General features: G+C 38.0%; 1 long non-coding RNA gene across 1 annotated transcript in view; it reads right to left on the bottom strand.

Moving 5' to 3' along the window:
• Positions 1-1,615: 1,615 nt before the first annotated feature.
• The window catches only part of LOC102005833, a 139,093-nt gene continuing 125,337 nt past the window's right edge, over positions 1,616-15,371 (bottom strand). Inside the window, exon 8 of the long non-coding RNA XR_264537.2 lies at positions 1,616-1,649. This is a non-coding gene — a long non-coding RNA (uncharacterized LOC102005833). The remainder of the gene's footprint in view (positions 1,650-15,371) is intronic.

Raw genomic sequence — 15,371 nt, 5'->3', positions numbered from 1 at the left:
GGGCTACATAGTGAATTCAAGGCCAGCCTCAACTACGTAGTGAGATCTTGTCTCAAAAAAAAAAAAATCTAGGACAAATTCTTTTCTTTCAAATAAGTTCAACAGAAAGAAATTTTTTTAGAAAGAAATAAAACAGATCTAAGAATATTATGAATATACTATGCAATTTAAAACATAATACTATTACTCGATTCTCTCCTAACCCTTCTGTTCTCTTCTACTATAGACATGGCTTTGATAGTACATCTAGAATATCAATAAATAAATAATGGCTGAGCACAGCTGATAGAACTTCTAATTATAATCTTAGACTAAAGCAAGTTTGGGCTGGGGATGTAGCCTAGTTTTTGCCTAGCATGTGTGAGGTCCCAACCTGAACCCCTAGCACAGCTAAAGAGAAGAAGTAAAGTTGATTTTGAACATACTCTCTTGCTTATTTTATAATAGGATGCTGATATTAGCATAGCTTACTTTTCATTTTCTTTCTTGTTAAGATCAAATAGGCTCCCACCCCCAGGACTGTAGTTAGGGTAGAGCTCCAGGGGCCAAGACCCATGGGAAGTAGACATGTTCCCTGGATGTTTTCAGGGTCACTGACTGTTTTGCACGACTCCAGCATGCCTTACCTTTTTCTGCCCACTCTTACACCTCCATTGTACTATACGTCAGCTCTGTTGAGAAATCAATAAACTTTGAAATATGTAGAGATGGTAGTGGATGCCCTCCCAACACCAAATCCATGGGAACTTTCTAACTAACACAGTAGCTTTTTCTGAGTTACTATTTGCTTTTACTTCCCTATAGCTTTTTTCCCCCAGTACTGGGGATTGAACCTAGGGCCTTTGCACTGGTTGCCCAGTTGGGCTTGAACATGTAATCTTCCTGCCTCAGCCTCTCAGAGTGCTAGGATTTCAGGGATGTACACAGCTTCCCTATAACATTCAATACAGTTGCCCATGTCTTCCTTCATGACCCTTCCTCCTCCAGCTTCTGTAACACTACGTTACTGTAGCCATCCTGCTATAATTGTGAGAGTTCCCTCCATAGCTACAACTTGTGTATTTCCATCTCTGTAGTTCAGTGTGGAATTCACTGGATGTTTCTTTCCACCAATTTATAAAATACAAATCAATCATTGTCCTCGTCTCTTTGAAAATGCCTGAAGCTATTCATTGCATATTGATCTGCTCTACCAACCACTACACAGGATTTATACTGTTTGGGTCAATGATCAACTATTGCTTCCACATCTCCTGTAAGGAAGCCTTATATTTTAGTTAATTCTTATATTCTTATTACAGAAGGAAATTCTTATACTCTCCAGAGAGAAGAAGAGGGAGAGAAATGAGTAATTTCAAATATGATCTGAAGGTCCTCTCCCTTGCCCTTTCTTGTACACATTGCTTTTTCAGTCACACGGAGCACCAAATCAGGAAAGAAAAAATTGCTAGAAACCAGGCATAGTGGCGCACACTTGAGAACCCATGTAGTCAGGAGGCTCAGATAGGAGGATGGCAAGTTAGAAACCAGCCTAGACATCTTAAGTAGTCCCTTTCTTGAAATAAAATTTTAAAAGGGCTGGCTGGAGGTATAGCTCAGTAATAGAATGCTTACCTAGCCTGCTCAAGTCCCTGGTTCCATCCCAAGTGCTGAAAAAAAAAAAAGAATTATTAACGCTAAGTTAAAAAAAAAAAAAACAGTGTACTCAGTCTGGTATTTTAGATTTTGAAAGAAGCTTTTAAAACCCATGGCACAGAAAGCAGTTTGAGAACAGAAGGATTTCAGTTCCAAGAGTATGGTCTTTATCAGTCTTAAAAGCCAAGCTGGCCTAGAACAGAAGACTGATGTTGAAGAAAAGGGCTTCACGTCCGATGGGCTCGGGGAGGAGATCACAGTGACCTGGTCTGGACATAGGGAGGGAAACTCAAAGCGGGGGAAGGAGTGGTGGATGCGGAGGAGAACCTGTGCTCTTTCCAGGGGTAGCCAACTACGATAAGCCATGCCCCCACGCCTTCCTCCACGGAGTAAGGAGAGCTGAGTGAAAGTAGCTGTTCAGAGTTGAGGATATCCAGGCAACAGCACTGCAGGGAGTCCTCAGAATCTCCCCCCAGGTCTTTCCAAGCATGAGCATAGTCAAAAGAACAATGGCAGAATTCGAGTATTCGGAGTTCAGGTAAGGATTGTACAGCAGGTTAAGGAGCAGAGACTCAGCAAACATCAAATGGAAACATCTGAGTTGGTACCAGTGAGCACAAACCCTAATGGTGTACAGGGACCAGTGGGAGCAGGTCCCCAAAACTTGTTCATACTGAACTCACTGGAACTTGGCTACAGCCCCAGAAATAAGGTGAAAAAGGGGAGCTCTAAAATAACCAAGCAATCCTTGGATTGGCCAAATCATGGGAAACACAGTTATACTGCTTTTACCAAGCAAGATGGTAGCTGTAGATAACCAGTTAAGAAAAAAGTTTTGGAAAACTGTACTACAAAACCAGTAAGAGTGCATGATATGAATACTTAGGCTTGAGTATCATCCCCACACTAACACATGTATCTTTTTTCTTTTTCACGTTTTTAGTTTTCCTCCAAAGCACCTAGAAAGCTTGGAGATGGTTTAAAAAATCATTAAAGGGCTGAATAATAATTATTTTGAAGTTAGCGGCTAATTTAACATTAAAACAATAAAACAACAATAACCTGAAATTTTATATTTCATGCAAAGATTGAGAGAGTGCTATGGTTTGGATCTTAGGGATCTCCCAAAAGCCAAATGTTAAAGTCTGAATCCCCAGCCTGTGGTGTTATTGAAAGGTGGCGGAACCTTTAGGAGGTGGGTTCTAGTGGCAGGAAGTTAAATCATGAGGGGTGTGCCCTTAAAAGGGATACTGGAACCCTAGCCTCTTCCTGTCACTCTCTCTCTTTTGCTTCCTGGCCACCATGAGATGAACTGGCCTCCTCTGCCATGTGCTCTGGCCATGGCATCCTGCATTATGACAGCTCCAAAGCAATAGGGCCAAGCAACCATCCACTGAAACTTCTGAAACTGTTTCCCAAAATAAACCTTTGTTCTTTTTGTTTCACGTATTTTGTCACAGCTATAAAAACCTGACTGATAGAGAGGACTGCAAAAATGAGATCTCCTTCCTTTTTCCTACAACCCATTCATTATTCTGCCTAAGAAATGGACTTTGTGTTTCAGGGAAATGAGGAGATACAATGTGTGGTTTGTAATGCCTTTTACGTTCACGGAAGTCACCACTTCAGCCTTGGAAATGAGAGAAGCCAACTTCACAGAGTTCTCTGAGTGCATAAGAAAAAATATCTATTCAGTTCATTATCACAGTCATGAAACAAAATATTACGAAGTAGAGGAAAGAGGGAAATCGCTCACATAGACATCACTTGAGGGGTAGAGAAAAATAGCAATACAAGTTGAACTACAGAGAATTTCTGTAGAAATTTGCCATGGATACTCTGCCTACATATACCACCTCAGTTATGAAAACAAAGCCTTGAAGAACCCTTAAAAATGTCCATTGAAAATCCAGCACAAGATTATAAGAAGTGAACCAGTCTGACGCTGGATGTTGATAGTGGGGGTGGTTGTGCAGTGTGTGGGGGCACAGGGTAGATGAGAACTCTCTGTTCCTTCCACTCAATTTTTCTGTGAATTTAAAGCTGCTCTAAGAAGTAAAGTAATTTTCTTTTTAATAGCTACCACACTAAGTCTGTAGAAATGAATAACAGATTGGTGGTTGCCAGGGGCTTGGAGGAGGTAGACAGGAGAGTGGTTGCTTAATGGGCACAGGGTATTTTTTATTTTTGTAAGAAAATTTTAATAGTACATGTTTGCAATACATAATGATTACATTTATCATGGGGAGTTGGTACATACACATAACACATTTTAATTCTTTTTTGAAAATCTCCTTTCCCTTGCTGCTCCTTCCATCTCATGGTCCCTTTCATCCCATGTGCAAAAGCTCTATCTCCACTTTTTTCAATTTTTTTCATCCCCAAACCCTCCTCTCCCACAAGCTCTTGTTCCCCTTCCCATCTGAAAAAGATCTTCCTACTTCCTTTTACCTTTTATTTTGCTCTTTATTTATATTTTGGATTTCTCATATAAGAGAAACTATGTGATAGTTAAGTCTTGTATGTCTAATTTGTTTCACTTAACATTTGGACTCAAGGTGCATCTGTTTTCCTACAAAGGTCTCAAGTTTATCCTTCATTGTGGGAGGGTAGTACTCCACTGTGTGTAAATGCTACATTTTCTTTATCCATTCATCTGTTGATGGACACATACAACAAGATTTAGTTATTATAAATTGTGCTGCTAAAAAATGGATATGCGTGCATTACAATAAACAAAATAGACAAACCTTAGCCAATCTTACCAGAAAAAGGAAAGAAAGGACACGATGCAATTAGAAATGAGATTAGAAATGAGAAAGGTAAATCAAAATCAGCACTAATGCAACCCAGATTAGCAACTATTTCACATACAAACAAATTGGAGAACTCAGAAGAAATGGATAGAACTTAGATACATATCCTTTACCAAACGGAACCAAAATAACTTAAAAATCCCAAACAATCCAATAACAGGCAATGAATTTGAGGCAATAATAGAAAACTTACCAACTATAAAAGTCCAAGTCCTGATTGGGCACTGCCAAAATTCTACAAGAACTTCAGAGAAGATCTTACACCCATACTCCTTAGACTCTTTAATGAAATCTGAAAGGAAGGAATATTCTCAAAGTCATTCCTAGAAGCTACCATTACCCTGATTACAAAGCCAGACAAGAATCCAACCAAGAAAGAGAATGACAGGCCTATTTCTTTAATAGATATAGAGGCAAAAAGCTTCAACAAAGCTTGGTGTGGTGGCACAGGCCTATAATCCCAGCACTCAGGAGGCCGAGGCAGAATTACTGTGAATTTGAGGCCAGCCTGAACTACATAGAGAGACCCTATCTCAAAAAAAGAAAAAGAAAGCCTCAACAAGATACTGGCAAAAAGAATGCAGCAAATCATCAAAAAGATCATACATCATGGCCAAGTAGGCTTCACCCCAAGAGTTCAAGAATGGTTCTACATACACAAATCAATAAATGTAATACATCACATAAACAGAAACAAGAAAAAAATCCACATGATCATCTAAGTAGATGCAGAAAAAGCCTTTGACAAAATCCAACATCCATTCATGATAAAAAAAAATCCTGAAGAAAATAGGTAACAAGGACCTTATCTTAATTTGATAAAAGCCATTTATGACAAACCTATTGCCAACATCATATTAAATGGAAGAAACCTGAAAGCTTTTCCTCTAAAATCAGTAACAAAAAAAGGATGTCCTTTTCCACCATTCTTGTACAGTGTAGTCCTTGAAACACTAACCAGAGCAATCAGACAAGAAAAAAAAATAAAAGGGATACATGCAGGAAAATAAGATGACATAATCCTCTATATGCAGTACCCAAAAAATTCCACCATAAGACTAATAGAATTAATAGCTAAATTCAGGAATGTAGCAGGAAACAAAATTATCACACAAAAAACAATAGCATTTCTGTACATTAATAATGAACTCATTAAGAAGAAAATCAGTATCTTGATACCATTCACAATAATATCAAGAAAACTTAAATACTTAGGAATTAACCTAACCAAGAAAGTGAAAGACCTCTACAATGAAAACTTCAGTACTCTGAAAAAGACCAAAAGAGGACACCAGAACATGGAAAGGTATCCCTGTTCTTGGATAGACAGACCTAATATAGTGAAAATGCCTACTTCCAAAACTGATACACAGATTTAATGTAATCCCAATCAAAATACCAACAGTATTCTTTGCAGATCTAGAGAAAGCAATCCTAAAATTCATGTGGAGTCAGAAGAGACCCAGAATAGCAAGAGCAATCCTGGAGGGGAAGCAAAGCAGGCAGCATCAAAATCCAAGATTTGAAACGGTATTACAGAGCTATAGTGATTAAAAACAGCATGGTACTGGCACAAAAACAGACAAGTTTGATCAATGAAATAGAATAGAGAAAGCAGAAATGACCCCAGGCACATTTGTCTATTTTATCTTTGGCAAAGGGGCCAAAAACATACACTAGAGGAAAGATAGATTCTATATTTTATTTTATTTTTTATTTTAAAGAGAAAAAAACAATAACAAAATATCAACAACAAAGACAAAAAGAAAACAACACAAAAACAATAAATTCAATACAGAATTTCAAAACAAAATGATAGAAATTAACAATGATTGTTATATTACATATTGTTATCTTAAATGAAGTTTCTCAGATTACCAGCTGTAAGAATGCAAGAAAGATAGACTCTTTAATAAGTGGTGCTGGAAATATTGTATATGCACATGCAGAAGATTCAGTCTAAACCCATATCTCTTACACCATGCACTAAACTAAAATCAAAATGGATTGAAGCTCTACATGTTAAAAGAGGAACAATCTGTTGGAAGATAAAATAGATAAAACCCATAAAGACATAGGTATAGGTAAAGACTTTCTGAATACAATGATACAAGAAATAGTGCCAAAAATCAACAAATGGGATGAGATCATATCAAATTGGAAAACTTCTATACAGCAAAGGAAACCTCCAACAGAGTAAAGAGACAGTCTACAGAATGGGAAAAAATCTACCATCTATTTCTTGGGCAGAGGATTAAGATCTAGAATATATGAAGAACTCAAAAACTTAGACACCCTCCCAAATAAAAAACCTAATCAAAAAATGGACAATTAAGGGGCTGGGGATTTAGCTCAGCGGCAAAAGTGCCTGCCTGGCAAGCACAAGGTCGTGAGTTCGGTTCCTAGTACCGGAGAAAAACCAAAACCAAAAAAAAAAGGACAATTAAAATGTATAGGCATTTCTCAGAAGAAGTACAAATAGCCAATAAATACATGAAAAAATGTTCAACATCACTGGTCATTAGAGAAATGCAGATTAAAGCAACACCAAAATTTCATCTAACACCAGAAAGAATGGCTGTCATCAAAATCAAATAGTAACAAATTCTGGTGATGCTGTGGGGAGAAAAAGTATCCCTTCTACATTGTTGGTGGGAATGTAAACTAGTACAACCACTATGGAAATCAATATGGAGATTTCTTTAAAAAAAACAAACAAACTAGAAATTCCAGTTGACTCAACTATCCTTCTAAGTATCTTCCCAAAAGTTAAAAACATGATATTTTAGTAACACATGCATACTCATATTTATAGTAGTATAGGGTTTTACTTGTGGTTCTGAAAATGTTTAGAAACTAGACAGAGGTTGTGCTTGCACAATATTGTGAATATACTAAATTCCACTGAATCATTCACATTGAAATGGTTAATTTTTTGTGATGTGACATTCATCTCAATTTTTTTTAAGAACACCATACAGTAGGTGGGTTTCTTCAAAACCACATCCCAAAGAATTATAGTACCCCAATGTGGTCTTCAATAAAGGATTTTTCTGACCCAATTTGATCCAAAGTAGTGCCCACTTATGTTCTCATATATATCTGCTTTGCATTAGTGTATTAAAGGTTCTGAGTGGCTATGGTGGTGAAGTGTATGTGTTAAATTGACTGGCCTCTGGAATGCCCAAATCAACCACTGTGCCAGTCCAATTATTTAAATACAAGATAACCAAATATTACACATTTTTCATTAATTTTTATGAGGTAATATAACAAAAATATAACAATTACAGTTTTATCAAATTTATTCAATACAAAAAGTGACTGGTTGAAATGACACCTCCTAGAGACAAATGTGCTGAGTGAAGCTTGGAGTAAACTGTGAAGTGGTTAAACATGGCTCTAAACCTGACTCTGAAGGTATTTCAGGATAGGATTAACACTTAAGGGATTGAGGATATAGCTTAGTGGCATAAGCGCCTGCCTGGCAACACAAGGTCGTGAGTTCGATTCCCAGTACCAGAAAACAAACAAACAAAAAAAAAAGCGAAAAACAAAAACAAACAAACAAAAAAAACTAAGAAAGGTAGAAAATAACAAAAGCCCAGGAAATTCTTGAAGCTCTAGGAGAAAGTACATGGGTGCTGGATCTTCTGGCCTGACCTTTAGTCACCTTTACCCTACTGGAACCTTACTAAGGATTCATAAATATGCACCACATCTCATACATCTAATTAAAATCAGAGTGAATTCTGGGACAAGCATGCATGTTGAAAGCCCCTGAGATGATTCAGCACCCTGTCACTCATTCTTGTAAATCATACCTAGAGACTCAGTGGGAGGCACCCAGCCTGGGGTGCATAGCCTTTAAATTCTGAAAGCCTGATGTATTTGTGTGCAGTGCTTTTTACTTCCCTGTCATCCTGGCACCACTTTTCTGTTCATGCCATGTTTTTGTCAGCATGGACTTGCCCTGAGCACATCTTCCTGTGATCTTCAATAAATGTAGTTGCTTTTCACTTTACAATTCTGTGCCCATATGCGTAAGAGCCTTGAGTCCATCAGCTGAATCCATCTTGTGGCAATATAGATGTATATGCCTTCTGTTTCTGTAGAGAATTCTAAAACAGAGGTCTTACAGTAGAGCTCTTTATTTTTGTTTAAACAAGGACCCTCATTACCTGCCCTCCATCATACCTGATAACATCACACAGAATACACTTCAAGTTATGCTATTTGTTAGAATTTGTATTTAAATGTCTTCTCAAAGCCTCACATACTTATAGGTGGGACGTTTGGGAGGTGGCTGGATTAGGGTGCGTGACTGTGGATTACGGGTGTGATACTGGGATTAAGAATGTGGAAATGGAAGCCCCAGTTTGGGTGTGGGTGGAACCAATCAATAGGCTTGTAGCCTGGGTGGAATGTGCAGGGACAGGAAGAAGGCAGGCTTGCTGCTTGCTACTTACTGCCTGCTACCTTCTCCCTGCCCTGCCATGAACTGTTTCTCTTCTGCAATGTCCCTCTTCCATGCCACCCTACTTTGGAACCAGCCAACTATGGACTGAAACTTCTATAAACTGTGAGCCAAATAAACCCTTCCTCCTTTAATTTTGGGTGTTAGGTATTCTGTCTCTGCAATGTGAAAAGTAACTAAGACACCATTCTAGACCTTTCCAAGAAGATGAAGCCCCTAATCCATTCTTATTTTGACTGTTCCAGGAAAAAGATCTTTTTACACAGCAAATGCATATTTGTCAAACATAACATCCTTCAAGCAGAAATATGGTTTTTGATGAGGTTCCTTCATAATGTCAAAATGACAATAGATGGCCTTAGTAAATCTAATTCTTCACTCTTTCTGGTCGGGGGTGAGGGGGGAGTGTCAAGACAGGGTCTCCCTGCGTAATTCAGGCTGGCTTTAAACTCACTATGTAGCCCAGCTGGCCTCAACTTCCAGTGATCCTCCTCCCTCACCCTCTTGAGTGCTGGGATTACAGGAGAGTACCACCATGCCTGACTCCTAATTCTGGTTTTGTTAGTGTGTGCTTGTGACCCATAATAAAGTCACGCATCGTAGGGAATTGGTAGATACACATAGCGCATCTGGATCCTTTTCATTTTCCTCTTCCTTCCTCTCCCTCCCATCTCCCTCCACCCCCAGAAGTAAATCTAATTCTAAATGGATTATGAGGTGTTAGAGCAAAAAAGATACAATTATGGTTCTTGAATGTCACTCAGTTAGGCAACGGTGCCACACTAGGAAAACTTGTTATCCCATCTATGTACAGATAAGCTAGCCATAAAATTTGAGATGTTGCTCATTTGCACAAACTGCATTTTCTATATTCTTCAGAAAGTATGACATGACACAGTATATGGGCACATAAAAAACAGCTGATATTTTAATAACAGTTATAAAGATGTCTAATACAAATGTGGTTTAATAAAATGAAATGTTCCAAGAATATTTCTTCATTGCCAGTAAACGTATCCTCATGAAACTTCATTCTAAGGCCACTTCTTAGGTTTTAAGTGTTGATTGGGTAATAATTAACATCAGTAAGAATATCTGCAGAATTGACTATTTTATATTTAAAATCAGTAATTCTTTTTTATTTTAAACAGAAAAAAGTAAATATAACAATAAAACAGAGTTTTAAAACAGGCTAGTAGGAGAGTAACAATAATTAATATATTGTGTATTGTTATATTCATAGTAGTTGTTCTGAGTACAAGATATAGACATGAAATAGTGTCAAAAAAGTATTGGCACAAAAATTTCTTTTCAGTGCAGAAACTAGCTGCATAACTACCTTATCTTGAGCATATATATATATATTTCTTTTCTTCTCCCTTCTTTCCTTTCCCCTTTCTCCCGTCGCAGTTTTTCTTTTGAACAGCTTCTTCCCTATTCACACTATCTATTGTACATTTTGGATCATATTAACTCTTTCAGTTTCTCACACTAATGAGACAATATGATGTTTACACATGTGGATTTGATTCATTTCACTTATGAGTATGGTCTCGAATTGCATCCACTTAGCTACAAAAGTCTCAAACTTATCTTTCTTTATTGCTGAGTAGTATTTCATTATATTAAAAAAAGCACATCTTTTTTATCCATTCCTTGGTTGATGGGCATTTGGGTTGTTCCCAAGATTTAGCTATTACAAATTGTGTTGCTATAAACATGGGTGCACATATATCACTGTGATATGATATTTTGAATTCTTCTGGTAAGATACCCAGAAGAGGAATAGCTTGGTCAAATAGCACCTCTAATCCTAGTTTTTTAAGGAATCTCCACACTGATTTCCACAGTGGTTGCACCAGTCTACACTCCCACCAACAGTGGAAAAGTGTTCCTTTTCTCACAGCCTCTCCAGCACTTGTTGTTGCTTGATTTCTTGATGATAGCCATTCTCTCTGGGGTGAGATGAAATCTCAGTGTTGTTTTAATTTTCATCTCTCAAATGACCAATGATGTTGAACATTTTTTCATATATTGATTTGCAGTTTGTATTTCTTCATCTGAGAGTGTGTATTGATCTCAGATGCCCATTTTTGGATTAGGTCTTTGAATTGGGGGGAGTCTGATTATTTTCAATTCCTTATGTGTTCTAGATAGAAGTCCTTTGTCTGGGGGACAACGGGCTATAATTTTTTCCAGCTCTGTGGGTTGTCTTTTCACTTTGTTGGTGATTTCTTTTGTTGTGCAGAAGCTTTTTAACAAAGTGAGATTCTATTTGTTGATTCTTTGTAGCATTTCCTGTGTGGTCTGGGTTTTGTTTATGAAGTCTCTGCCCACACCTATGTCTTCAAGATTTCTACCTATTTTCTCTTCAAGTAGATTTAGTGTTTCTGTTTTAATATTTAGATCTTTGATCTATGTTGACTTTAGTTTAGTGCATGCTGATAGATATGGGTCTGGTTTTAGTCTTTGACATGTAGAAAGCCAGTTTTTCCAGCACCATTTTTAAAAAAGACTATCTTCCAGTGAACATGTTTGGCTCTTTTGTTGAAGATAAGGTGGTTTAGTGTATTTGGAGTTGCATCTGCATCTTCTATTCTGTTCCACTGATCCTCAGGTCTGTTTTTATGCCAGTACCATGTTGATTTTATCACAGTTGCTTTGCAGTATAATTTCAAGTCAGGGATTGTGATGCTCCCTGACTTGCCTTTGTTGCTCAGAATTGCTTTTTCTATTCTAGGTCTTTTTTGTTTACAAATGAAGTTTAGGAATGTTTTCTGTAGTTCTGTGAGGTATGCTAATGGTATTTTAGAAAGTCAGTAATTCTTAACCTGAGGTGAGTCAAAATAGGTATGGAGCGGAGGCAATAGTATTTCCTTCTCCCAGGGAGATTTCCTGGAGGCGTGCTTTTTTAAAAATAAATTATCAATATTTTAATTACAGATTTGGTTATAGTCACAATAATTAATTCACTTTGAAGATGTAATCACAATTGAGAGGGCATGGGATTTTCATTTCCTCAAATGAAAGCATGCATAGGCATAGTGGTGCACTTCTGTAATCCCAGCACTCTGGGACGCTGAGGCGGGGGGATTGAAAGTTCAAATTCAGCCTGGAGAGCTTATTAAGACCTTGTCTCAAAATAAAAAAGGGCTGGGGATATAGCTCAGGACAAAAGCCCTGGGTTCAGTTTTCTATTTCTTCACCACCCACACTACACACCCAGTTTCCTGAAAACCTATGCCCCAGATATCCCAATAGCCTGGACCTTCCTGGCCCAAGTGAGCAGGCTGTGAAAGCATCAAGAGCCCATGCTAGCACTCAGACTGGCTCTAGAGGAGCATCTGGCTCTGGGATTCCAGGATTTGTTGGTTTGATGTCTGGGACCACCTACCCTGCTCTTTGGACCTTCCTTAAAGTTATAGCACCAAGACTAAGATTAGTATTACTAGAAAAGCTGGACTGTAAGAACATCACTAGCATGTCTGCCTATCTCAAAATGCCTACACTTGAACACACATGCACAAATGCATAGACCCTGCTGGCCATATTTGTACTAGTTGATCTGCCTTCCTGATCACTGCTGTTTGGAGCAGGGCTGCATAACTGACTTGCTTTCTTTTTTGGTCTAAATTGCCCAGGCTGGCCTCAAACTCATGATTTCCCTGCCTCACGCTCCTGAGTAGCTAGAACTGCAGGCATGTGCCGCTAGGCCTAGCATGGACCGCCTTCTTCCCTCAAGAATTTTAGAATTGAGACTCAGGGGTACTCAGGGTTAGTGTCCTGGGAGCATAGATCGCAAACAAAGGAATGGTTGAGGTTGGGCTGGGATTATCTTGTTTGATCACAAAATCATGAAAACCTGAAGAAGCAGAGAAAGTCATCCTGGAGAGAGAAGGGGGAGAAATCTATAGTGGGTTCACGTCAGCACATGGTCCTAAAATCCCTGCTATGCTTTCTATTTTTTTTTTTTTTCTTTTGCCTGATGTTGAGGAGAAAACCTAGAGCCCTGGAAAGTGCTTTACCACTGAGCTTTACACCCAGCCCCCAACATCCTTCTGATGGCTTTTTGGGGCCTTGGTTCCTTATTGTCTACGTTCATTTTTTGGTTTCTGAGACACCTATGGATTGTTATAATATTCCCCAAACATTGTTATTTTCAATCTAAAACAGCTTGTGGGCTTTTCTGTTACTTGTGATCAAAAGATCTATCATTTAGATATACATATATTTATTTTAAATCAAAGTAGTTCCCCCTAGGACAACAACAAGTTATTAATTCTCAAGACTGAGGATTAACTGGGTGGTTTTCTGTTCTGCGTGTGGTCAATTACATTTAGCTTATGGCTGGGCTGGGATTAGTGATTTGCATTAATTTTCTAATAATGCTGTAACAAATCATCACAAACTTAGTGGTTTCAAACAGCACAAATTCATCATCCGTCAGTTATGGAGGATAAAAGTCTGACACAGGTGTCACCAGTCTAAAAGGCCAGCAGGGTGCCCTTCCCTTCTGTAGGACAGAATCTATGTGCACCTCTCACTTTCTAGGTACTGCCTGCACCCTTAAGTGAATGGCTTCCTTCCTCCTTAAAGCCACCAATGACCGGTGGAGTCCTGCACGAGAGCATCTCTGGTTCTGACCCTGAGTCTCTTGCCTCTATTTTCACTTCTAATGATCCTTGTGATTACACTGGGCCCATCTGGGTAATCCAGCGTCATCTCTCCATCTCAAGGTCAACTGATTAGCAAACTGAATTCTATCCAGAATCTTTTTTTTTTTTTTGGTTTTTCTCCGGTACCGGGAACCGAACTTACGACCTTGGCTTGCCAGGCAGGCGCTTTGCCGCTGAGCTAAATCCCCAGCCCCCTCCACCCAGAATCTTAATTCTATTATATCAAGATCTGCTGCATAATTTGTGAGATCCAATACAAAATAAAAGCATGATACTCTTCACAAAGGTGGTGGTAAGTGCCACTAAATCACTAAAACACAAAGCTTTTTCTTTCTTGTTTCTCTAGCTGCTTTTTCATTTGTTATTTAATGTCATTCTAAATAAAGAACAATTATAACTTTAAAAGACTAGGGTGAATTTTACTCCTTTGCATTGTGCAACTGTTGTTAAATGCATATACAAGAGCATTGATCAGACGCAAAATCACCAGTAGTTCTCAATTCCTGTTTCACAGCTTGTTATATGTTCATGTGTTCTTGTTCTTAACAGAGCAGTGAAAACACTACACAAAATTAACATGTAACACACAAATTCGCAGGTTCTAGCAATCAGGATATGGACATCTTTGGCGGACCATTATGCTGCTGAACACAGCTTACACACCCTAATCCTCTTCCGTGTGGCTGTTCCACGTGGCTAGCTTCAGATGCCCCATGGCATGGTGATCTCAGAGTACTAAGACCTCTTGCATGGTGGTCAATTACCACAACCTCACAATTGTAAGGTTTTTCTCCAATGAGTTTGGGCTTGGTTGGTTTGTTTGCTTGTCATAAAGTTTCACTATGTTGCCCAGGCTGTCCCTGAGCTCATGGGTTCAAGTGATCCTCCTGCCTCAGCCTCCTGAGTGGTTGGGACTACAGGCATCCAACAAATTTTGTAGACTATCTTCAAAAAGCACAAAATTTTATAATTTTGAGAAGAACATTATAAATAGTATAAAATATTTGCTGATTCAAACTGTATCTGTTAAGGACATGATTTTATATAGAGATAACTGTAAAGACTATGCCAAAAAGCTATTAGAACTGATAAACAAATTCTGTAAAGTTGTAGGACATACAATCAACACAGAAAATTAAGTACTATTTTTAGACATAAATAATAAACTATTCAAATAGGAAATTAAGAAAAGAATCCCATTTATATAGCAATCAAAAACAAACAAATGAAATACTTAGGTATAAATTTAATCAAGGAAGTGAAAGACCTGTAAGCTCAAAAACCCTGAGAGAAACTGAAGAAAACAAAATAAAAAGAAAGACATCCCATATTAATGCCTAGAAAAAATGAATATTGTTAAAATGTCCATACCACCTAAAGTGATATACAGATTCAATGCAATACCTATCAAAATTCCAGTGTCATTTTTCTCAGAAACACAAAATATCTGTACAGTTGTACAAAACCACAGAAGACTCCAGATAACCAAAGCAATCTTAAGCAAAAGAACAAATCCAGAGGAATCATATTACCTGATTTTAACATATGTTGTAAATTGATTGATTATAATTTAAAGCAGAAAGATATTGGCAAGACGTCACTGCTGTTAGGGCTGACCACATCAATGAACATGAAGACATTATGCTAAGTGAAAAAAAGTCAGACACAGAAAGAAAAATACCACATGCCCACATTTGTATGTGTAATCTTAAAAGCAAAAAAAAAAAAAAATTTCAAATGTACAGAGTTAAAGAACAAAATAATAGT

This window comes from Chinchilla lanigera, unplaced genomic scaffold, assembly GCF_000276665.1.
Source record: "Chinchilla lanigera isolate Chin_1 unplaced genomic scaffold, ChiLan1.0 scaffold00115, whole genome shotgun sequence".
NCBI lineage: Eukaryota > Metazoa > Chordata > Mammalia > Rodentia > Chinchillidae > Chinchilla > Chinchilla lanigera.
Note: the sequence above shows the minus strand (reverse complement) of the source record. Positions and strands in the feature narration are given on the sequence as shown.